The 24,363-nt window shown below is 36.0% G+C and overlaps 1 protein-coding gene across 11 annotated transcripts in view; it reads left to right on the top strand.

The window, feature by feature from the left end:
- The first annotated feature begins 7,615 nt into the window (after nucleotides 1–7,615).
- The window catches only part of tenm4 (teneurin transmembrane protein 4), a 261,307-nt gene continuing 244,559 nt past the window's right edge, over nucleotides 7,616–24,363 (top strand). For 8 of the 11 annotated variants that reach the window (XM_048160290.1, XM_048160292.1, XM_048160289.1 and 5 more), the window contains exon 1: nucleotides 7,616–8,029. The gene's annotated coding sequence lies outside the window, so the exon portion shown is untranslated. The remainder of the gene's footprint in view (nucleotides 8,030–24,363) is intronic. The other 3 variants (XM_048160293.1, XM_048160291.1, XM_048160288.1) reach the window with 1 other exon arrangement.

Raw genomic sequence — 24,363 nt, 5'->3', positions numbered from 1 at the left:
ATGAATAACTAATTCTACAAAAATAGGGAAAGAGAGAAAAAAAAAATGTTAGATTGATTATTCAACAAGAAGAATGATTAAAGGGTTAGTTCACCCAAAACATTTAAATTTCTTCATTAATTACTTACCCTCATGTCGTCCCAAACCCGTAAGACCTTCGTTCATCTTCAGAACACAAATTAAGATATTTTTGATGAAATCCGAGGGTATCTGATCCACACATCCACATCATTGCACCTTTTGAAGTTCAGAAAAGTAATAAAAACATTGTTAAAATAGTCCATGTCACTGCAGTAATCAAATTAATGTAATGAAGTGATGAGAATACTTTTTGTGTGCAAAAACAAAACAAAAATAACAACTACCTTGAAATACATTTTTAAGCTTTCAGGATTTGCAATTGATAAAAATTTTTTCAATAATAAACACAGTAAAAAAAAGTTACATTTACAGTAAGCATACTGTGGAATAGAACACAGCAACTTACTTGCTAACTGCTGCCAACAAGTTACTGTACATTTTACAGTTTTCCTTTTACAGTGAACATGTGTGTTGCTTTGACTTTGTTTAGAACTACTTTCATTGGAGGAACAAATATACAGGTGCTGGTCATATAATTAGAATATCATCAAAAAGTTGATTTATTTCACTAATTCCATTCAAAAAGTGAAACTTGTATATTATATTCATTCATTACACAGAGACTGATATATTTCAAATGTTTATTTCTTTTAATTTTGATGATTATAACTGTCAAAAAATTAGAATATTACTTAAGACCAATACAAAGAAAGGATTTTTAGAAATCTTGGCCAACTGACAAGTATGAACATGAAAAGTATGAGCATGTACAGCACTCAATACTTAGTTGGGGCTCCTTTTGCCTGAATTACTGCAGCAATGCGGCTTGGCATGGAGTCGATCAGTCCCTGGCAGTGCTCAGATGTTATGAGAGCCCAGGTTGCTCTGATAGTGGCCTTCAGCTCTTCTGCATTGTTGGGTCTGGCATATCGCATCTTTATCTTCACAATACCTCATAGATTTTCTATGGGGTTAAGGTCAGGTGAGTTTGCTGGCCAATTAAGAACAGGGATACCATGGTCCTTAAACCAGGTACTGGTAGTTTTGGCACTGTGTGCAGGTGCCAAGTCCTGTTGGAAAATGAAATCTGCATCTCCATAAAGTTGGTCAGCAGCAGGAAGCATGAAGTGCTCTAAAACTTCCTGGTATACGGCTGCGTTGACCTTGGACCTCAGAAAACACAGTGGACCAACACCAGCAGATGACATGGCACCCCAAACCATCACTGACTGTGGAAACTTTACACTGGACCTCAAGCAACGTGGATTGTGTGCCTCTCCTCTCTTCCTCCAGACTCTGGGACCCTGATTTCCTTAGGAAATGCAAAATTTACTTTCATCAGAGAACATAACTTTGGACCACTCAGCAGTGTAAGTCAGCTGTCTGTTGTTCAAGAGTGGCTTGACACAAGGAATGCGACAGCTGAAACCCATGTCTTGCATACGTCTGTGCATAGTGGTTCTTGAAGCACTGACTCCAGCTGCAGTCCACTCTTTGTGAATCTCCCCCACATTTTTGAATGGGTTTTGTTTCACAATCCTCTCCAGGGTGCGGTTATCCCTATTGCTTGTACACTTTTTTTCTACCACATCTTTTCCTTCTCTTCGCCTCTCTATTAATGTGCTTGGACACAGAGCTCTGTGAACAGCCAGCCTCTTTTGCAATGACCTTTTGTGTCTTGCCCTCCTTGTGCAAGGTGCCAATGGTCATCTTTTGGACAACTGTCAAGTCAGCAGTCTTCCCCATGATTGTGTAGCCTACAGAACTAGACTGAGAGACAATTTAAAGGCTTTTGCAGGTGTTTTGAGTTAATTAGCTGATTAGAGTGTGGCACCTTGTGTCTTCAATACTGAACCTTTTCACAATATTCTAATTTTCTGAGATAATGAATTTGAGATTTTCCTTAGTTGTCAGTTATAATCATCCAAATTAAAAGAAATAAACATTTGAAATATATCAGTCTGTGTGTAATGAATGAATATAATATACAAGTTTCACTTTTTGAATTTGAATTAGTGAAATAAATCAACTTTTTGATGATATTCTAATTATATAACCAGCACCTGTATACAAAGCAATGGGTAATATTGTGTCTAAAATGTAACAATATTAGCATCTTGCATATTGATTTTATACACTTCAATTTGGTCTGGTCTGATTATCAGCACAGATGTTTACCTGCGGCAGCCTCGTGCCTACAGATGAATGGCTGTTTTCAAGCACTTTGAAGCTCTCAGCTCCCTCCAGCGATATTCACTCTCATTTTGCTTCTTTTTTGGTCCCTTTTTGGTCTTTTATTCTCATTTGTCTTCCTAGTCCTTTTAGGACTTTGGCTGTGTTCATGAAGAACATTCACCCTCCAAATGCATGATACCCACTCCAAGCTTTTCTATCACACTCTCAGATTCAGCTGCTTCCCATACAGTATATATATATATATATATATATATATATATATATATATATATATATATATATATATATATATATATATATACACACTGATCAGGTGTAATATATGAAAGCCTTATAATATTGCTTTTGCTACCAAATCAGCCTGACCCGTCGAGGCATGGACTCCACTAGATCCCTGAAGGTGTGCTGTGGTATCTGCACCAAGATGTTAGCAGCAGATCCTTTAAGTCCTGTAAGTTGTAATTCCTGTAAGGAATTTGGAGGCCAAGTCAACACCTCAAACTCATTGTTGTGCTTCTAAAACCATTCCTGAACCATTTTTGCTTTGTGTCAGGGTGCATTATCCTGCTGAAAAAGGCCACAGCCACCAGGGAATACCATTTCCATGAAAGGGTGTACATGGTCTGCAATAATGCTTAGGTAGGTGGTACATGTCAAAGTAACATCAACATGGATGGCAGGACCCAAGGTTTCCCAGCAGAACATTGCCCAAAGCATCACACTGCCTCCGTCGGCTTGCCTTCTTCCCATAGTGCATCCTGGTGTCATGTGTTCCCCAGGTAAGCGACATACATGATTCATCAGACCAGGCCACCTTCTTCCACTGCTCCGTGGTCCAGTTCTGATACTCACGTGCCCACTGTTGGCACTTTCGGCGGTGGACAGGGGTCATCATCGGCACCTTGGCTGGTCTGCGTCTATACAGCTCCATATGCAACAAACTGTGATGCATTGTGTATTCTGACACCTTTCTATCAGACCCAGCATTAACTTCTTGAGCAATTTGAGCTACAGTAGCTTACTGTGGGATCAGACCACACGGCCCAGTCTTCTCTCCCCACATGCTTAAATGAGTCTTGGCCGCCTATGACCCTGTCGCTGGTTCAACACTATTCCTTCCTTGGACCATTTTTGATAGATACTGACCACTGCAGACCGGGAACACCCCACAAGAGCTGCAGTTTTGGAGATGCTCTGCCCAATTTTCCTGCTTCTAACACATCAACTTTGAGGACAAAATGTTCACTTGCTGCCTAATATATCCCACCCACTAACAGGTGCCGTGATGAAGAGATAATCAGTGTTATTCACTTCATATGTCAGTGCTCATAATGTTATGCCTGATCGATGCATACTGTATGTATAGTGCTGCTAACAATCTTAACATAATGAAAAAACTCAGTAATCTAACTATTTCAACTTAAAAACCTACTATAAGCTCAGTTCCTGCCCCTTTTTAAAGTAAAATCAAATAGGCTGTTCAAGTCATCTCAACTTATATTATATTAAACTTAAAAAATCGAATTGAATCTAGTATACCTTATAAAAAATTGTTGATTAAGTTAATATGAGGACCTATGTTTCCATGACTTACTGTTTTACAGTGTACAGTAAAAACATTCACTTTCAGATTCCCTCTTTTGTTCATCTAATTCCTGCTGGTCAAATGTCTCAACATGTTGCTGTACTAGTACTACTGTTGCTGTGAATTTCCCCAAGCAGCTATGAATTAATCACACTTCAATGGGAAAATTCTGGCTCTGGAAGATGAAAGTTTATGAGAAGTAATCAAGCCCCATGCGAGTTTTTAAATTTAAATATGCTCACTGGAAGATACAACCTACATTGGATAAATAAATGAACTGCAATCCAAAAATCTTGTTTTTTCCTCCTAAAAAAAAAAAAATCTGCCTGCTTTTCCCCTCGAGTGTTACAATGATTTAGTTTGATTATCTCATTAATACGGAGTGGGTGAATACAGCCAAGCCAACACTAATTATGGGTTTTATGGAGCATGTAATGCAGGTCTCCTTCCGCAATCACCTTGTCTAAAAATAAAACATATTAAACAATAAAACACAATACAATTTCTATGTGATTTATTATGAATAATATGCGAATGACCTTTGAGACTTCCATATCAACATATTCAATGCTGTAAAGAGCCATTAAAGTCAGTAAATTAAAACTGACATCTTATTCTGAGCACTATTTCACATGTTTGTTAATAAATACAAATGAAATAACTGATCAAAAAAGCAATACAACAACCAAGGTGCTTTTAAAATAAATCTTCATAGAAATAACAGCAATGTTGTATGACAAGTATGACCAACAAATACATTACGAGATCCAATCATCCAGACCAATGATGATAGGATGCTTACGGTGTGAAGAACAGAGCCATTTCCCAGGAAATGACTGTGAGAATAGCATCTAAATGTGTGAGATTATACCTACAAATGGTTTTGCTCACTATCCATGGCTCTTATCTGAAAAAGGCCTTATGCATTTGTACAAGATGACATATGAAAGAAAGATAAAATAGTGAGATGCTTTTGTTTGTCCATGGTATTGAGTACAGTTAAAGACATTCGACAATGTATAAAGACTTCATTACTGCACTTATGTTTTACCTAGAAGTGGAATCACCCCCAAAAAGCAGCAAGAGTAACAGCGTCTTCTTTTGATAAGTGTGCTCCTGAGTATTTGGCCAGAATAATGATTGTTCTCTTGGCTTACTTTGCTGAAACTCTGCAAACACAACGCAAGTGTTGATGCTGTCCTCAGTAGGGTGTCCTGTGCCTGAAGGGCAGCGCTTTGCAATGACCTGGTAATCTGCTGTAGCCTCTGCATCCTTTGGGCTTTCATGCTTGGAGAGAAGCCAGAGCTGCGCCGCTGATGGTGCCTTCAGGCCCTCGCTGATCCAGGTGAAGGTAAGACTTGATGACAGGAGATTTGAGAGTGGATCATTCCAATTGTTTAAGCCTGCTCTCTTTTTGTACTCATTTATTTACCCAAAGGTTTTCTGGCCAGACTGGAATTTTAGTTTGCAGGAAAGTGCAGTACATACTACATCTTTTTTGAGATGCTATGAAAAAGCACATATAGTAAGGGCCCCCCCATAATGAGGTTAGCCCCGTCTTCCTGTTGCCTATGTCAACCGAGGGTCTCCAAATCCCACACTGACACGTTCACAATCCCAACTTGGCCTGGCGGTTTTACATGTGAAAGAATATTTAACTTTTCACTCACCCATTCACAGTCAGGGAGCGGTAAGAAGTCCTAAGCTTGCCTGAGATTAGCTTTCAGAGGATAATGCAGTGAATTGAACCCCACACATACCACCTCCTGGCCTCTCTCTTGTTCTCAGGGTAACTAAACATACTTGGACGGATAGGGACCCTTGACCGTTCTTTTTAACCTTACAGAGAAGCAAGGCGGAAAAGAAGAGTTTTCATATAGCTTTGGATTTGAGGGCGAGACTTAAACGGTGAGGCCAAACAAAGGAAAAGAAATAGAAAAACACAAAGGTTGCATCTTATATTAACCTACACATTTCTGGCATTAGAGGTTTGGTTAGAGGTTGTTGCAAAAACATTATGAGATTTCCTTCATGAACTCACTTATATAAAAGGTCATTTGTAATTTCATTAAAAGCAGACTTTTCATTTTAAAACTATTGATATGGAAAATTGTCAGAATTCCAAAGATGTTTATATTAATATATGAACTATATGGGATATACTGAGTAATAATTTAATCTTGTTAGAGGGGCTAGGCTATGTGTAAGAATTTTCATGTATTAATCACACTTTATTGCCAATGTGTGAACAGCTTGTAACGAAACTTAAAAAAAACGAGACCTTCCCCAGCTTTGTCTATGAAAGCCTGTAGACTGATTTTTATGTGAAGGACCCGGGACGTTTTTGATGTTCGTTAAAAAAGAATATCGCTGCAAGCTGTAGGTTTTTCAACTGACTTTAAGAAAGAAAAATCTGCTGGGGCCTTGAATCACGTTAGTACGTTTCGTGTTCACGAGTGCGAGCATGAGCAAGTTGATGACTGCAGTTCACTTAACGGCCACCAGTGTCGCTAATATTTGGTTTCTGAATTCTCCATATTTATAGCTCATATTCCCCCTTTCTTTGGGTAAATATGCATTTATATGGCTGTAAAAGTTTTTTGTTATTAAAACAGTCATTTTTTGTTGTTGCTTCTAAACAACATGTGCACTAATAAACATATAGGCTAGAAGAGGTCAGGGCAAATTGCCATTTTTTACTCGATTGAATTAGGGTGAGTTTAATTCTAAGAGTCTATTTCTGTGCAGGCACAAAGCTTAAAGTCTTTATTGCAAAAAAGCTATTTAAACATTTCTACTGTTATTGCCCAGACAAAAAGATGCAGTTCACTGAACACATGATAACAACCAAACAATGCCATAATATAGTGATTATTGTCACACTGTATTGGGCAAATTGTTATACCTGCCATTAAACAGCCTATTATAGACTTTTGGCAAAATTTAAACAGAAAAAAAAAAAAACATATATAAGGTAACATATATAAAATCAACCATTGTTTTGGCCAATAAGTATTGTAATTAATAAACTTTATACATTTATAACATACTCTATGTGACAACATGAAAAAGAACATACCTTTTTTTATTTCTTTTTTTAGTAAAAATCTAACTTGCCTGTATATATGCACAAACAAACACTGAATGGCTTAGTAACTTATGCACTTTAAAATTACATGTTGGATTTATTTTAATTAATTCATTATTTTTGCAAGCCACTTTTTTGGGCATTTTTCAAATTGAATTTGAATAAATCTTAGCTGACGATACCCAAATGTTTCATTTCTCAATAGAGTACAAAACATTTGTTTTAAAAGTAAAATCTGATTATTTAAATGAGCAGTATTTGCTGAGGGCAAGAATCGGTTTTAATACGGCAATCTCTTTTAAATTTTTAAATATGTTTCATAGGCCTAATGCAAAATATATTGAAAATAACAGGTGGCACAGTGTAATAAAAGTCCTCCAGTCAAAGTCAAACACAAAACAAAAACCAAAATCATGCATGGATTTGGGGAAATGACAATTTCTTTATAAACTATACATTATTTTCATTTACAAAAACATAATTTTAAATGTAATTGCCTTGTGTAATTTTTCTTCGTAAATTGTAAGCGAATTTAAATAGATGTAATTTTCAAGTACAGCCTCGTATTTACCGTATACGTTAACGTAAACAAAAAAAAAAGTTTTTATTGTAGTATTGTTTTACATAATTTACTAAAATGTTTCAAGTGTAGCGCTACCAGCCCGCGTAAAAAGCGCTCGCGATTTATCACGCGCGCACCCCCCTCCCGTGCGCACACATGGTACGAGCCGACTGTGGATGGTGGAAGCCGCTTGTCATTCCTCGGCATTCCCTCCAGCCTCCAGCCTGCTGCACTGCTTTCCACTGCGAGCGCTCACGGACTCAGCACTACAGCACACGGACGCTACTCGCCCTCCAGCTCTCCGCAGTAAAACACACGGCTCGTCTTATTCATGCGCACTGCTCTCTCACGCGCGCGCTTTCTCGTTCTCTCTCTATGCGGCGCCCTGGACATTTTTTCCTCCTATTCATTTTCCAATCGGGAGATCAAGATGATGAGACACCGATATTAAGAGCGTAACACCTTCCGGAAAATCGACCTCCAAGACGCTGGATAGACGCCTGGTTCTTCAGCAATGGTGAGTAAGATGCGTGTTCCAGAGAAAAGTGCGTGTTGTTACAGAAACAGCTGGAGCGTTTGGTTTGGGCTGTGCGCGAGGATGCTCGATACTATTACGCACAGCCTCCTCTGTTATTTATTATGGAGCAGCTTGTAAACTTGCAGCATGGAAGGGCAGTGCAAAGTAAAGAGGGCTTGGCTGCACTCAGTTACCATGTAAAACCATTAATTATTGCTTAAGGATAAATTATTCATATCTCAGTGTGTTTTAAACCTCCTTCTAACCTTCTAAATAGAAGTTTGTTCTCATTAACTAGGGCATTTTTGGGCATTTTCCAGCATTCGAACTCAACATCCATCCCATATTAATGGGCCGAGGGTGTACCTGCTTACTGCTGCATGTTTCACTCCTGTATGATCCTTCACTTAAGGGTGTAATATGTATGGATGGCTATAGTTTAGGGATATAGAGAAGATAGCGTTCGACTTTCTAGGGTAGTTTTGTTAGCGTTGTTTTCTGGCAGTGGGATGCTGCGTTGATCCTGTGAAGCAAATGGGTATTTACAGCTCTTGTTTTACCTCCTATTTTCCTATTTGGGGTTTGAGGGTTTGCGTGATGGTCATTCATGGCTAATGCTGTTGTATTTTATGGAAATAATGGCAAATATTGGCAGAATATGTGTGGACTGTCAGTACCACGGTAGCTGCATTTTAACACCGGTAGTTCAATTGTGAACTGCAACCAGCGTGTTTCTTTTTAATGGTAATTTTAATGGAGAGTGAGAGAAAAAAAAAACTTTCAGATGTTAAATCTCATTTTTATTCAGGAGCACACATGTGCGTTCCTCATAACAGCAGGGCAGTTGAAAAATTAATACTGTAGTAGATTGATAGAAGAGATGTTTCATCTTATACAATATACATAAAAGATAGACAAAATCTCTTTGGACGCACTTAAAATGGGGTATGGCATTGCATTAGATAACAAAAAATCAGGCAAAATGATATTTATTCCAAAGGAAGATGGCACAAGCACACTTTCAAGCCAATTATTTAACAGAAGAAATTGGTTGGGTTTCAAATTATAAAACAAGATATAGTATTTGAACACTTTGTGGTTGTCAAACGTTCATAGTTAAAGTGATTAACTTGACCTTTGGTGTGTGAACTAATGGAGAACTGACTTCATACATCTACTAAAATGATCAAGAATTTGGTTCAAGTGCAGAATTGCTCAGAAAATTAAAGTTGGTTTGATATTTTGGATAGTTTTTAAGTGCATCTTAAGAGTAAAGTTTTTTTTGGGGGGCCACTGTACTTGGAAAAATACCAGATGAATAAACATTTAATCAGTTACTCATCTTCAGCAGGATATAGTAACACTTTACAATAAGGTTTCATCTTTTGACATCATGTAGCTTATGTTTCTAACAAAATATGACCAGGTAGCTTTTTCTCTGCCAATGAAAAAAGACCCAAAGCAAAGCTCCATTGGCTCTGCACTAGTACAGATGTACAGATGAAGACTATCTTAAAAAGATTGGTCACCCAAAAATTCTGTCATTAATTACTCACCAAATACGTAAGACTTTTGTTCATCTTCGAAACACAAATGAAGATCTTTTTAATGATATCTGAGAGCTTTCTGTCTCTGACAGACTACGCAACTACCACTTTCAAGTCCCAGAAAGGTAGTAAAGACATCATTAAAGTAATCCATGTGACTCCAGTGGTTTAACCTCAATTTTAGGAAGAAACGCAAGTGCTTTGTTTGCACAAAAAAAACCAGAATTTACCACTTTATTTACAAAATATTAGTCTCCAGCACGGGTTCACGCAACAATGTCCGCTCTTGCGTCAACAAAACACGCATGCGTCGTGGTGTTCTCGTGAACGCATGTTGGAGATTCATATTTTGTGGTAAATTGTGTTTTTTTTTGCGCAAAACAAAGCACTCATGTCGATTCGTAAAATTGAGGATAAACCACTGGAGTCACATGGATTACTTTTATGATGTATTTACTACCTTTCTGAGGCTTGAAAGTGGTAGTTGCGTAGTCTGTCAATGGAGGGACAGAAAGCTCTTGGATTTCATCAAAAAGATCTTCATTTGTGATCAGAAGATGAACGAAAGTCTTACGGGTTTGGAACGACATGAGGGTGACAGAAGACAGAACTCTTTAACTACATTAGTTAACATGAACTATCAATGAACAATACTTTTACAGCATTTATTAATCTTAATGTTTATTTTCAACATTTACTAATACATTTTTAAGATTAAATGTTCTGTTAACATTAGTTAATGCACTGTGAGCTAGCATGAACAATGAATAATTGCATTTTTTTATTAACTAACATTATCAAAGATGAGTAAATGTATTAACTAAGATTAACAAATGAGACCTTATTGAAATGTTACCGTGTAAACTTTGTCGTGTAATCCTGTGTTTTTTGTGCCTGTTGAAGGTAATAAGCTTCATGGGGTTAAATTCAAGAGACCCAAAGTTCTGTAGTGTGGCGTGAGGTGTTGTTCAGCGGGACTAAATGAGTCTGAAGTTGGTGGGTCCCATGGGTTTGACCTTTCGAGGACGGCCCTGTATTCTCCCGGTTGTCATGGTCCAAGTTGATGAGGACTCTGGGATGGTCCGCACAAGCGATTTCCATGAAAAGAAAAGCTCGGGCAACTCTCCCTTTGTTCGCCCTTACAAAAAGAATGAAGAAAAACATCAGGCTAATTTCTTCTCTCTTTTACCTTCTTCTAATCATTTCTCTTTTTACATTATGCAATGTTCATTTACTTCTCAAGAGTGATCTTTATGTAAATTAACTTGTACGTGGACTTTATGATGGATAATATAATAATAGTATTTGGATATTTTGCTAATGGATTCACCAAAATGCCCATTTTCTAATAGTCCAAGCTCTTTCCTGTGGGTTTGGTTTGGTTTCATAAACTACTGACTTGTTTAAGCCATCTGAGGAACCGCAATGAGACGAAACAATGATGGAAACAGACCAATGAATTGCTAGAGCTCCCCAGTGACTCTTCTTCCAGTAGGGATGTGGAGTCTCTCATGTAATAAGGCTTCATAGCTGAGCTATTGTGAAGGAGTGTAGACATCAATGGAAGGTGGACACACAGTGTGAAGTGTTGCTCATTGCACCTTCCTCTTATTAAGGAGCACCAGAATTGCACTCCTGCCAGGTCTCTTTATCCCTGCAGTGCTACAAACATCTTATCACTGTCTTCACAAGACTCTTGTGCAGTGAGCCATTTTTCCTGCTCAACCACTGATCAGAAATACAATCTGATACACCTGTAGTGAGAAAAAAAACACAAAATGTTGGACTGGTTTTTTGGCCATTTGCCTACTTTTGGGACTTGAGACTGTTTCAGCAAGTCTACGATTATTCAATTTTCCTTTTTAATGGTTATTTGTAATTAAATGCAGAGGCAACTGAAACCATTTGTAGGTTCCTACTTCCTACTATCAAAATGTTGCTCTGTTTATTTGAGCAACCAGCCGAACAAAGCAACATTGGCTCAACCAATGGTATGAGTTTAGGGGCGTGGCTATCTGTTTGCCCAACCAATGGCAGATAAGGGATGTTTTTGTGGAAAACTGTTTGAAAACCAACCCAATCTCAAGAGAAAGTGTTGTTGACAGTGGTTAATTGAAATTGTTGGTGATTTTGTTTGAATTAGTACGTAAAATGTAGAATGTTTACAAAAAAGTAGCATGAAGGTCCACCTCTAAACCTAACCCTCAGTGGGGTGTAAGCAGATTGTACAAAAATTTGTATGTATTCCCTAGTAATTCGGCAAAACTTAATTTAAAACTTACGAGTTTGCTGTAAGAGTGTGTTTTTGAAAACAAACGTAATTATTTTTTGCTATTTCTTTTAAACAGCCAATCGTCCTCCTGTTATATGTGTTAAAATGTTGCTTACACTGAAAAAAATTGGTGTAGGATTTACTTTGAAACTGTTTTCACTTTCAATTTTCAATTGCTATTAAATTTCACAGATGATTACAAATATATGGCAAGTAACGCATTGAATTAGACGACTGCAATAGTATTTTTTTGTAAAACATACTCCAATAATCTTTGTTTTATTTACAACTTCAAAAAATAAATTTTTAGTGTATGCTGTTTGCACTCCAGTAGAGGCTCAAAAGGAAGATTTAAAGGGATAAACAAACCTACCAAGAATTATCAACCTAGACACATTTGTTTTTGATATCAAGGCATTAGTTTTCTGAAGCAGAAAGCAGAGGTCTGTCATCAGATTATGAAAAAGGTATTTAGAACTGTAATACTGTGCCAGATCCTTTCGACAACACGGTGTAGTAGTGTTTCCATAAGCTAAAGTTAAGTACATTGCTGGGTAGTAAGGAAAGTAAGGGGAATAAATTGTGGTGCATAGGGGTGGTTATGAACAAACATGTACGCAAAATCAGATCAATGAACTACATTATAGCGGTGACCTACTATGGGCTCAGTCCATTTGAGATCAATGTGAAAGTTGTGTGACCCTCACTGACTGCTAATGCAATTAGGGTTTTATTGTGTGTCAGTTTATAGTGCTGTAAATACCACCACCCCTGTTATTCACCAAGATTAAAAGCAATGGCTACCATAAACGCCAATTTGTCCTAATGGCCACTTGTCAGTTTGTAAGATAGTTTGTTGAAAACTAAATGCGAGAGTCATTTGTCTCCTACTGGATTTCTTTTTTTTTTCCAAATGTTTAATTTGTGAATGTGATAGCATGTTACTTTGTATATTTGTTTTTGCACACAGTCAGCGAGGACAATGCAAAAGCAGCACAAAAAAGCTCAAATATTGTTGTATGAAATGCCTAATTCCTTATATATGGGTCATTGATGAATAAGGTTTTTAAAAGTGTAAAAAAAACCATAATGAGGATATAATTAATTTTGAAGTTTTATTAAGTGTTAACAATGAGATTATGTGGTTTTTATAATCAATTAACACTGCTTTTGTCATTTTTTACAAGATGGACAAAATTTGTCACCAAAAAAGTCAAAAATTTAAGTTTTACCGAATGACACTTTTGGTTACACCGAATGACGATATTTTCAAACAATGCTAACTGGCTGATATCTAGCTAGCTAGCAAAAGGACAATCAAACAAGTTTTTAAAATACTACAACATTTTCCATGTTTTATAGCGGTTGTACCGAATGACCTGATGTTTCAAGACGAGTATGAACAAGTGAAAACATGAATTTTTAAAATAGTTAAGAGAGAGTTAGTTACTTTGCTTCATGACCATGTGGTCTTTTGATGTCACATCCTCTCACATGATATTGACCGCATGACTTGATCCAAAATGGTCCCTTTATATTGGTTACTCCAAATGACATCAATGAAATTAATTTTTCTGGACATTTTTTCTCATAACAAAGCAATGACTTCTACACATAATTTTAATACCATTTTGCACTATGTTGATATATGATGTTATAAAATCATGCCAGAATAAAAAAATATATACATTTATTACATTTGAAGATATTTTAATCACAAATGAAGTGGCTGTGTTGGCCTTTAGACGGTTAAACCGAATGACTTTTGACACTTAAAAATCTTTAAAATATGTTGCAAAATGTAATTAAAACATTTTTGATGTTATAAAATCATGCCAGAATAAACAATATATACATTTATTACATTTTAAGATATTTTAATCACAAATGAAATGGCTGTATTGGCTTTTAGACGGTTAAACCGAATGACCTTTTTACACTTCAAAATCTTTAAAACACCTTTATATATAGCAAAATATAATTAAAACATTTTGGATTTAATAAAAGAGATCTAGTTTTACTACCTTACATACTTTGGATGTCATAGCCTTTTTTGGACACAAAAATGACCTGTCATTGACCCATACATATATAATATATAATATATATTTGGGTATCATTTAATAGAAGTCTAAAGGTTTATGCTTAGAGATGCAAGAAAAAAAAAAGTGAAATCTTAAAAAAAAAAAAAAAAAAAAGCCTAATCTGACAAAAAATATATATAAATGTTTTGTAAAATTATTTAGCCATTTTTCTTTTAATGAAATATTAGTATCGGGTTCAGTTTGCAGAAGTCCAAACTTTTTTTTGTACTTAGCGATAGGAAATTTCTTTGACATGCAAATTATAATGTAAAAAATTGGACATCTTTATTTTGCTTTATTATTTAATGTTAGTATGGGTTTTAGTTCGCAAAACTCTAAACTATTTTATATATAAATGCAAAAAATGTGAAAAGATGCCTAAAAGATGCCTCACTTTTAATGTAAGTATTGTATATTTCTTTTTAGTTCAAAAAGGTCTGAACTGGTTTAGAATACAAAATCTGTAGAAATGCAAGACATATGCAGAAATGTTAATTATTAGCATTATATATATAATGTATATATGTATGTTTAGAATATATATCAGTTCTATTCTATCCGTACTCTTCAAAAACCCTTCAAAGGAAATAGAAATGCCTTCTATTGCAATTCAAGCAAAAGTCCTTACCATGGCTTTTTTTTTTTTTTTTTTTTTTTTTTTTTATTGTGATAATTGCCAGAAATAACACCTTCTCCTGAAATCCTGCAAAGACAAACAACCAACAGCTTCCGTGGCATCCGGTAATTAGCACTCAAAAAGGTCTTACTCGCGACTCTACAATGCCTCAATCAAAACAATACATCATTATTTTCCACCTCTGTTTGTTTAAACGGTGTGTTGCTCTGACAGGAAGAGAAGATCTTACTGTAAATGAAGCTCATTGTCACGGTCACTTGTTTTGGGAGGAATCCGCTAATTTCCGCACGCTCAAACGACCAGAGCTTCGCTTTGTCCCTCTCAGATGGCGTATAAATCACTGTCATTCGGTACAGTTGGTGCATTAGCCGGGCTTTATGAACGCAGCCTTCCCGTTCACCTTCTCAACATGAACGCTATTAATGGCGATGATGAGTGCAAAGGGTGCAGGGGGCGTATTTGCTTGCCCCGCAGCATTATGTTTAGTCGAAGCTGCAGTCTGTCATGCTGTGATTTATCGTACATAAGGCTAATGGCAGCCTGTCAAGATAACAACGTTTTATTGGACTTGAAAGTTGGAAGAAAAAAAAATCCGTAGCCCCCTTCATTTCCAGAATCACTGAACGGTGACTGGTCAACTGAGCAGTTGAGATTTGCTGAATGAGGGTTGCAAGTTGCTGAATGAGGGAATTTTCTCTCCTTCTTTTTCTTTAGTGAAACTTGGTTAATCTTGGGAAAATTCTCATTGAAGGAGACACATTCTTGGTATGGCTACGCAGCTGTCAGGGCTTTGCGGCATTACTTTTTAAATGTGAAGTGTAGCTGGGTGTTTTTATGAAATGTGACTCTAGCTTTTCTGTGTGTTGGGGGAAAGAAAAGCTTTTTCTTCACTCCAGTGGGCTTGGACATTGTGTATTCTAAAAGTGGGATCAGGAACAACAGCTGCCACATTTACATTCAAATGACTTTCAAGAGATCCTACTTCGTAGTCTGGGCACCTATTCCCATGCAATTTCTCCAGGTATACTCCCTCCAATCTGGGATGCCGACTGCCAAGCAATTTTGCTCCAAGAATGAAAAAAATTAAACTGCAATTCCATATTTTGCATAGAAGTGTCTTTTTTTTTTTTTAAGGAAGGTTTTGATTTTTCACAGAGAATCGAGAGAGGCAGTGTTGCTTGTAAACCCCTAGGAAAGAAAATCTCAATTGTTTCTCCTTGGCAGCAATGAGATTACATGGGGACTATTGCTTAAGTCTTTGGTTTCTCAGATGTTTCTACAGAGAAAAAGCCCCCAGTAAGCTCACGCTTCCTCTGGAGATCTTCATAAATATCATATATTGTTGCTGTCGGACAGAAACCTTGCACGTCCGCTGCTTTTCAGGAAACGGAAAGAACAATGTTGTCAAAGCTGATATTGGGGCCTTATGGTCAGTAAATTTATGGACGTATGTGTTTTGTCCATTACTAGAATGGCTGCATCTGAGGCAGTAAGTGCATCGCATTACATTTTCATCAACTTACAAGTTATAAAGTTTACTGTAACTATGTGGGCACTCAGTTTTTTTCTGTCACTTGACCAAAACATCATGTTTTAGAAGATTAAGTGCTTCGCACAGGCTATTTAAGACTTTATTGGCTATGACTCGACAACAAATGCTAGACTAAGACACTCTTCTCTGCTCCTCAAATACATAAAACATTAGCCTTTAAATATAGTGTCTAAATGAAATGCTGTGTTTATTCAAACAACCAGTCATTTACCCTTGCATTGCAAACAAGCAGAGATGTTCCAAGGCAAGCTTGAGGCGAGGCAGAGTTATGAGGTTTACCGACGGCTTGAGGAACCAATGGAGTTACGAGTTACAAGCTCTTTTTAAACCTTTTCATTGGTTAAATATTTGCAAAACCCACAGACGATGTAAAGGGTGATCAATAGTAATGCTTCATGAAAAGAAAAGGAAGAAATACAGAGATGCAAGGTTTCTGCCAGACATGGACGATATATATTGCTTTTTCCCGCTTTTCTGAGCCTGGTCTCATTAGAAAAACGTACCTGTGGGCAAAATACGTACCAATACATACATATCACTGCAGTTTTAATGTGAAATGTGCACTAAGTGGCGCTAAAAGCACGGTCATTTCTTTTGCTGGAACAGATAAACGTGAATATTGTACGTTTTTATGACGTTGGTTTTTATATGAATCGCCGCAGTTCTGATTTGAAAGTCTAAAAGTGTAGTGCTCCATTATTTCTTTAAAATAACGTACCACCAACGCTACACCTAAACCTACCCGATAGTGTTAACAAAAGCAAATGTGACATAAAAACATTTGTAATTGTGCTGTTATGACTTCAAAACACTTTTTACCAAAGTGCATGATTTGTAAACAAATATATTTTGGACTTTGCACTGGTTAACCAGCTCCATATGTTTCACTTTTCTGACATAAGCTTGCTCGGTAGCTCAGATGATACGGAGTTGGACTTAGGACGAGGAAGCCTTGGGGAAGCCTGTTTCACTGCCTATAGTGTTAATTTCTGTTGGAAACTGCAGTGATATGTTCATATTAGTACATATTTTTGAGACTTTCGAAAGGCCAAGGTCACGGGTTCGATTCCCAAGGAAAGCAAACTCTGATGAAAATGTGTACCTAGATACAATGTAAGTCACTTTGCAAAAAAGAAAAGAAAAAAAAAAAGCATCTGCCAAATGCATAAATGTAAATATATTGTTGGTACCTTATCTGTATTTTGTTATCATTGGTTAATGCTCATTTCCCCTATTTTTACGTGTTGACTTAACTTATTTTTACAGTTAGATTACCTTTGACTTAATCTAATGCTCACTTATAGTTAATCTTTAAAAAACCTTGATAGTTTAATAACACTTTTATATGTAATCTTTAGCAAATCTCAAAATTAATATAAATTTTTCATACAGTACATTATAATGTGGTGATGCCTAAATTCACATAGCATTAAATTGATCTTTTTTAGTTTTTTTAATATACTCATTGGCCATAACATGGAATTAATTATTAGCTTAGCAATTTTTAATACCCCGAAGGAATTTTGGAATTTTTGGTGATTAAAAAGGTGGGTAGATGAATCCTGAAAAACCCCAATGAAATCTCATGAGATCTGAAAGGGAAACCTCTGAGCAATACATTGAATTGACCTCTGGGACGTTATTTGTTACCCTTAGAAAAATCCCACAAATGCTGTTCACCACGCCATCGTAAGTTGAAGTCGCATTGAAAAATAGCATTTTGCAACATTGAAATGGTCAAACTAATGATTGGTTTGCTTCAGTTGACATGCGAACGAAATGCCGCCTTTGAACGCTGGGTAATTAATCAATTACTGGCTATTTGCCATCAGCAGCAGTACTGTGCCAGAGTGAGGTCAGACTTGAGCTTTGTCCATTTATCCTTGTATACTGTGGCATTGTCTGTTTTGTTTGAGTAATGCTAATGCACCTCATGGCCTGTAAATGACCTTATTACTCATCTCAGGAAAGAAAAAGATTCACATGGATGTGTTTAATACTAACTGTTTTTCTTTGTTGGCCAATTGGTTGAATAGTTAGGTGATGAATGCTCTTCACGCCGTTGTGTTTTGATAACAGTCGACACTCGGCTTTTCGACCCCAGGGCCTTTTGTGTTGGAGCCTAAAACATCTGCCTCCCACAATCCTGCGGGGTCGTTGCCTCCTGCGTTTCCTCACCTTTGTGGTGATGTTTGGATGCAGAGAAAACTGAAGTGGGTTTTACATTCTCAAAAAATTATGTGGATGCTGCTTGTCCATATGAAAACCTGGTGTGGGTGTTTGCCTGTAGATGTCTGCAGTTGAATATTGCTAGTTGGCTTCTACGTAGGGACCAGTCCTATGTAAATCTATGTGATTTTTAGCACAAATGGTTATGTGGGTCAATGACTGGATCTATTATTTATTTTCATAAATACGTAATGCATTTCATACAATGACTTGACAACTCAGCTATGGTAGGCATGTTTTAATTGATGAATTTATGATTGGGTGAAGAAAGTTTTGTTAAAAGAGTGAAATTCCTAAAAACAAAACTTTATTAATTAGGCATAATCTTTAGGTATTATATATTTTTAAGCTAACACACAAAAGCTATATTTTCAGGAACAATACAAAGATTACATTTTTTTTAAGGATTTTTTTTCTTGCCGCACATGTTTTAAACTAGATATTTAAACTTTGAACTTCACTGTAAAAATTATTTTCATGATTTATAAACTTCAATAATTAATGTGGTTCAGATAACATAATAATTTGAGGTTCTGTTGATTAAACCAATCGCCTTCATTGTATTAACTCAAATTTTTAATTTCAATGAACTCAAAATTTTAAGGCAACCAGGTAACTTACTTTTTAAAGTTAAGTCAACAATTATTTTTTACAGTGTAGGTATAAAAGTTTTTTTTTTTTTTGTTTTGTTTACTTTTCTTCCAAAATCATAGAGTTAATGGTACAAAGACTTAAGCTAAAAGCCTATATGAAATGCCATAGAGGTAACATAATTGTTCAGACACTCTGGATCACAGAAATGCATTATATTTTAAAGAATATAATAGAATACCATTATTTTAAATTGTAATAATATTTCACAGTATTGCTGTTTTTTCTGTATGTTTGATATACATTATGATGAGCTTGAGACATGATCAACAGAGGGTTTTTTCACAGCCTACCTGACTGAAAGGCCTCATTATTATGCAAGTCATTTCAGGTCATTATTATGCGATTCTTTTGTCTTCTCAGGTGAGAATCACCCATTATTCATGATGATTCACGCCTCCACGAATACTGTGTTTCTTGACCAAAGATGTTTTAGAAAATTTAAATCTCTTTATTGTTTTATATGAACAAGCAGGCAGCATAATTTTTACCTCATTTTGAAGCATAAACTCTATTCTACAACCTCCAATACCCAGAAGTCTTGTGAACACAGATTTAATATATATGTTTTGGCTTTATTTCAGTGACTTAAGTTTTTTTTGTTTTTTTTCAATAACCACGCATAAACGTTATTCCTTCAAAAACACAAACATGTACATACATGTTTCTCACATATTATTGTAGCCTAGTTTGTGCTGAATACAGTGTAATGACACTTTTGTCATTAATATGTTTATGAACAACTGAAAAAAGCACAAAACTTCTCCAGGCCCCCAAAATCCTCAGACCCCTGAGGGTTAATGTTCATATTTTTTGTTCTGATCCATTAATTTTTCAGAAATACATTAATACATTATGACTTAGCAACTCTACTATGAGCAAATTTTAAAATTTCTGAAATAAAATTCATTTATTTAAAAATATTTTTTGGAGGGCAAATCAGTGTGATTTATACAACTTGTCTTCATAATAAGAACAATGCTTCATTAAAATAATTAACGTTTTGAAAAGATAATCTTATTTGTAGTTAGGCAATGACATATTTTGTTATTACTTTTTAGTTAGCCTAGTAGTTAGGCAGAATCTTTTTTTTTTTTTTTTTCCTCTTCAGAAGAAATATTCTATAGATTTCTATAGCATGTGTTATAAACCAAAAAAATATATTTTTTTATACTTCCAAAGATTTTTAGTACTAACAGAACCAGATTTACGTGGGACAGTGACATTACGCTCATATATATATTTTTTTTTTTGTCCAGATCTTTTAATTTTTAGGAAATGCCTAAAAAATTCAATATATAAAGGCATTACGTCTTTACTATGATGAGCATTTCTGAATAAAAAAATCATTTTAATACTTTTATTTTGTGTGCTTTTCTTAATTTTGGACACTCTTGTTTGTCATTGACCCATGTGCCAAAGTTTAATGCTTCAGGTCAGGAGGTTGTTCAGTCCCTGACCCTAAATATGAGCAATAGTAACAGTGATTCTTGCCTTAGCAGACACCGTTAATGAACATCTTTGTATGATATTGATTTATTTTCTCTTCCCTGAAAGGCCTGCCTGATGTTGCCTCTTAATAGTAGCTTTTTCCTTGTTCTTGCTGGAGGATCTCATTGTTCATATCTGGCAGAATCTGCTCTTGAAGTGGTCTTTGGAGAGGGGGCTTCGTGTGAAAGGAGGAGGCCTTAATATGTGCACTTGAGCCGCTTTCCAGAGAGGCTGGAGGTTCATGTTACCTCTCTTGTGCTGAGAGAAACAGTGCATCCATTGTGTCCCACATTTCACGCTACACATGTAGCAATTTCTATGATGATTCACGTAAGTCACTGAAAGCTAATCGCAATCTCCTTGCATGAGTCTTGGATTTCAGCTTTTGTCGCTGGAGCTTAATTTACTGTCACAAACTTGAATGCACCTCATACGTTTCCGCTCAGGTGTCTGGAAAAACACCTACTAGGACGGCCTGTCTGTCTGAAGTATGTCGGCCGTAGATCTTACAAGGTGTTTTTTTGCAACTGAGTATTATGTGTGCTTGGCAATTATTAAAGCTTCTTTCCAGGACTAATAGAGGAAATTGGAGCCATTATAAGATTGCTGAGGCTTTTCAGGCTTAAGACTCATAAAAGCCTGTCTCTAAATCTAGACCCCGTTAATGAAAATGCAAAGAGATTTATGATGTTACATTTAGAGAACAGATGCAAAAGTATGGTAGTACTGCAAAAAAATCCTCAATTTAAAAACCATTAGTCGGAGCTGTGGTGCTCATGTGGAGAATGCAGGTTTGAATCCAGCTCCATCCCCTTCATGATAATTTTGTCAATCTAAATAAATAAATAAATTCATCTAGTGTAGTTGCATGGGGAAATGTTGCACGTATTGAGCTGTGATGCTTAGTCTTCAATATTTTCTGGAAATATTGACGAAATTGATCATTTTCATAGTGTTATGTGGAATATTTTGATTTTTTTTTTTTTTTTAAATAAAAAATGAAATTAAAAAAGGACCCTTTACATTTTCATTTCTTAATGCACGTTCATTGTCTAAATGTGTCCACCTTATTTTTAATGTAAGAGCAAGCATAGACATTTTTTCCTTGAATTTTACATTATACTGATTGATATTGCAAACTGCTATTCGTTTGCTTTTCATATTATTTTAATATATTACTACTATTTACTATAGCGGCTAATGAATTGGAATCACACATTCTCAGGAAACCACTTACTTCTGTATTGAAAAAAGGTGGATAGTATTAATCAGTTGGCTCAACCAATGGTGTGAGATTGGGGTGGGGCTAACTTTGTATCTGACCAATGGCAGATGGGTGGATGTTTAGTATTTATGTTCCTTTTGATTCCACTAGCGACCAAGAATTCACAGATGAAGTCAACATAAAATGCCATTTACAAACCATTTTGTTTCTGTAATGTGACAAATTACAAAGTAAAGTAAGAATGGAGCCAGACCAAAGGCATGTTTGCTGAAGTATCTATTCAGCTATTGGGTAATATTATCTAATAGCCTGTGCAGTCTAGGCTAAATGATTTCAGCGGGAAAGAAAAGTTGTTTCAGATGAGCAAATTTTCGCCCACTTTTTCAGCAGGCATGGTTCAAGAAGTATTGTTCCCATACGGATTTTTAAAAAGTCCTTAAAGCATTATAAGCCATGAACCAAATCTACCAGCTACAATGTGAATTACAAAATTACAAACATTGGTTTGAAGAAAACATTAGGTGGAAATTGGATAAAAAGACCATGACTGTGTAATTAAAGGATTAGTTCACTTTAAATAAAGGTCTTCTGAAGCGAAGCGATGCATTTGTGTAAAAGAATACCCATATTTAACAAGTTATGAAGTAAAATATCTAGCTTCCGCCAGACCGCCTACTGAATTTCTTAGATTTTTTAAGCATTACAAAATAATACTAACTAAATTTCAATCATGTCAACTTTGAAAGTAGTTGTGGCATGTTAATGAATATGACAGTGTTAATGTATTTGGTCTTGACGAACTAGATCTGCTACGTTGCTGCTTCAGAATAGACATGCGTGTATCCTGTAACAGATTTAGGCAGGTGGAGCTGGGGAGGTGGAGATACTGGCCTACAGCGACCACTGAACCAGACTATTTAAATATTGAGAAAGCAATCTCATTGGCTACAGATTGCATGTAAAGGACCTATCAGCCTGTGCCCTCTAGAGTTTCATGACAGAACTAGATATAAAATGCATATGGACATGCACGAGTACTCTGAAAAGGCTCTAATGATTATGTGTAACATGACTCTTCCTGAAACCAAAATAATTTGGTTCAAATCATTCGTAGAATTAGACTCGATTTTTGGTTTCATAAAGATTGATGTAAGCAGCGCTATATTTTCGGCTGGATCATGTGTCGAAGGTTGCATCATAAAACAAAGAAGTGACACATTTTGTGTTTGTTATGGAGAGTGATTCAGTCGTTTTGCCGGGCAGCGTTGAACTCCTGTGGCCATGCTGCAACCTCAGCTCTAGAGAGAGGGAAAATAAAGGTAGTGACTAAGCCTGGGCCGCTGACGAAACCCACTCTGTCCTGTGGCAGATCTGCCTCTTCTGTCGAGAAAGACTCTAGGGATTGAGTGAGTGTGCGAGCGAGAGCGAAACGGAGGAAGAGAGAGCGTGCGTGTGTGTGTGTGTGTGTTTTGTGCATGCACGACAAATACAAGGCAGAAATGAGAGAGCAGGCCACTACACAAAGCTGTGGCAACAGAGAACAAAGTGACATGTAAATAATAAGATGTACTTACGGTGTTTGAGAGTTACATTATCCGGGCACTTCTTGTGACAGCCGTCACATATTTTCCTGCCATCAGACTAACAAAGTGGTGCCCACATTTTCTGCATGTATGGATTCCTCTCTTCAGATTAGACTCCCTAGTGGCGTTTCATCATGTGGCACATAATCTTATGCAAGATGGTGAAATGGCAGTTAATTTGCAGGTAATTAGACCCTAGTGATTTGCCATTGAAAGGACACCAGAAGTGAGGACTGTGTTTGAATGTCATGCAGGCTGCGGCACTCATTACGTTAGGAATGTTTTTGTTGGACTAACTGCTACGTAATGTTCCAAAGCGTTAATCACTGAAAGTCATATAATATTACGTTAGATAAAGTACATTAGGTCTGGAGTCATTTCTGGACGATTGGGCGGCAGTTACTCATTGAGAAATGGTTTCACGTTGTAAGTGTGAGGAGGAAATGCAGAAAAATGGCCTGAATCATAATTTCCCTGTTGCGGTTAACTGATTCGGTCCAATGTTAAATATAATTTATCTTTAAAATAGTTCAATACTTAATATGCATAGACAACTATAAGTAGTAGGCCATTGCATGTTACCTTTTAAGGCCTATTCCAATTTACTTTTATGATGGCCTAAATCAAATAAGTAAATGTATATATATATATATATATATATATATATATATATATATATATATATATATATATATATATATATATATATATATATATATATATATATATATATATATATATATATATACACGATTTTATAGAAATATAATTATCTGTTATGTTTTAGTGCAAATATATATTTTGTCTGAATGTAAAAACATCTCTTTTTGACTGTATTAAATTTTTTTTTTTTCTTCTTTTTTTTTTTAAAATCACATTTGGAGCACTGACCGACTGTGAAATTGAATGTTTATGAACCCTTCAAACTGAGCCCAAAATATTACACTGCCATAATATGATAGTATTGTTTTTTTGTTTATTTATTTTTGTAAATATGATTAGGCTGTTTTTTATTATTAATTCATTGAGATATGGAAGAATTGTTCAAGGAATGGTGAAAATT

Source organism: Megalobrama amblycephala, linkage group LG16 (assembly GCF_018812025.1).
Source record: "Megalobrama amblycephala isolate DHTTF-2021 linkage group LG16, ASM1881202v1, whole genome shotgun sequence".
In the NCBI taxonomy this organism is placed as follows: domain Eukaryota; kingdom Metazoa; phylum Chordata; class Actinopteri; order Cypriniformes; family Xenocyprididae; genus Megalobrama; species Megalobrama amblycephala.
This window is presented reverse-complemented; position numbering and strand designations above follow the sequence as displayed.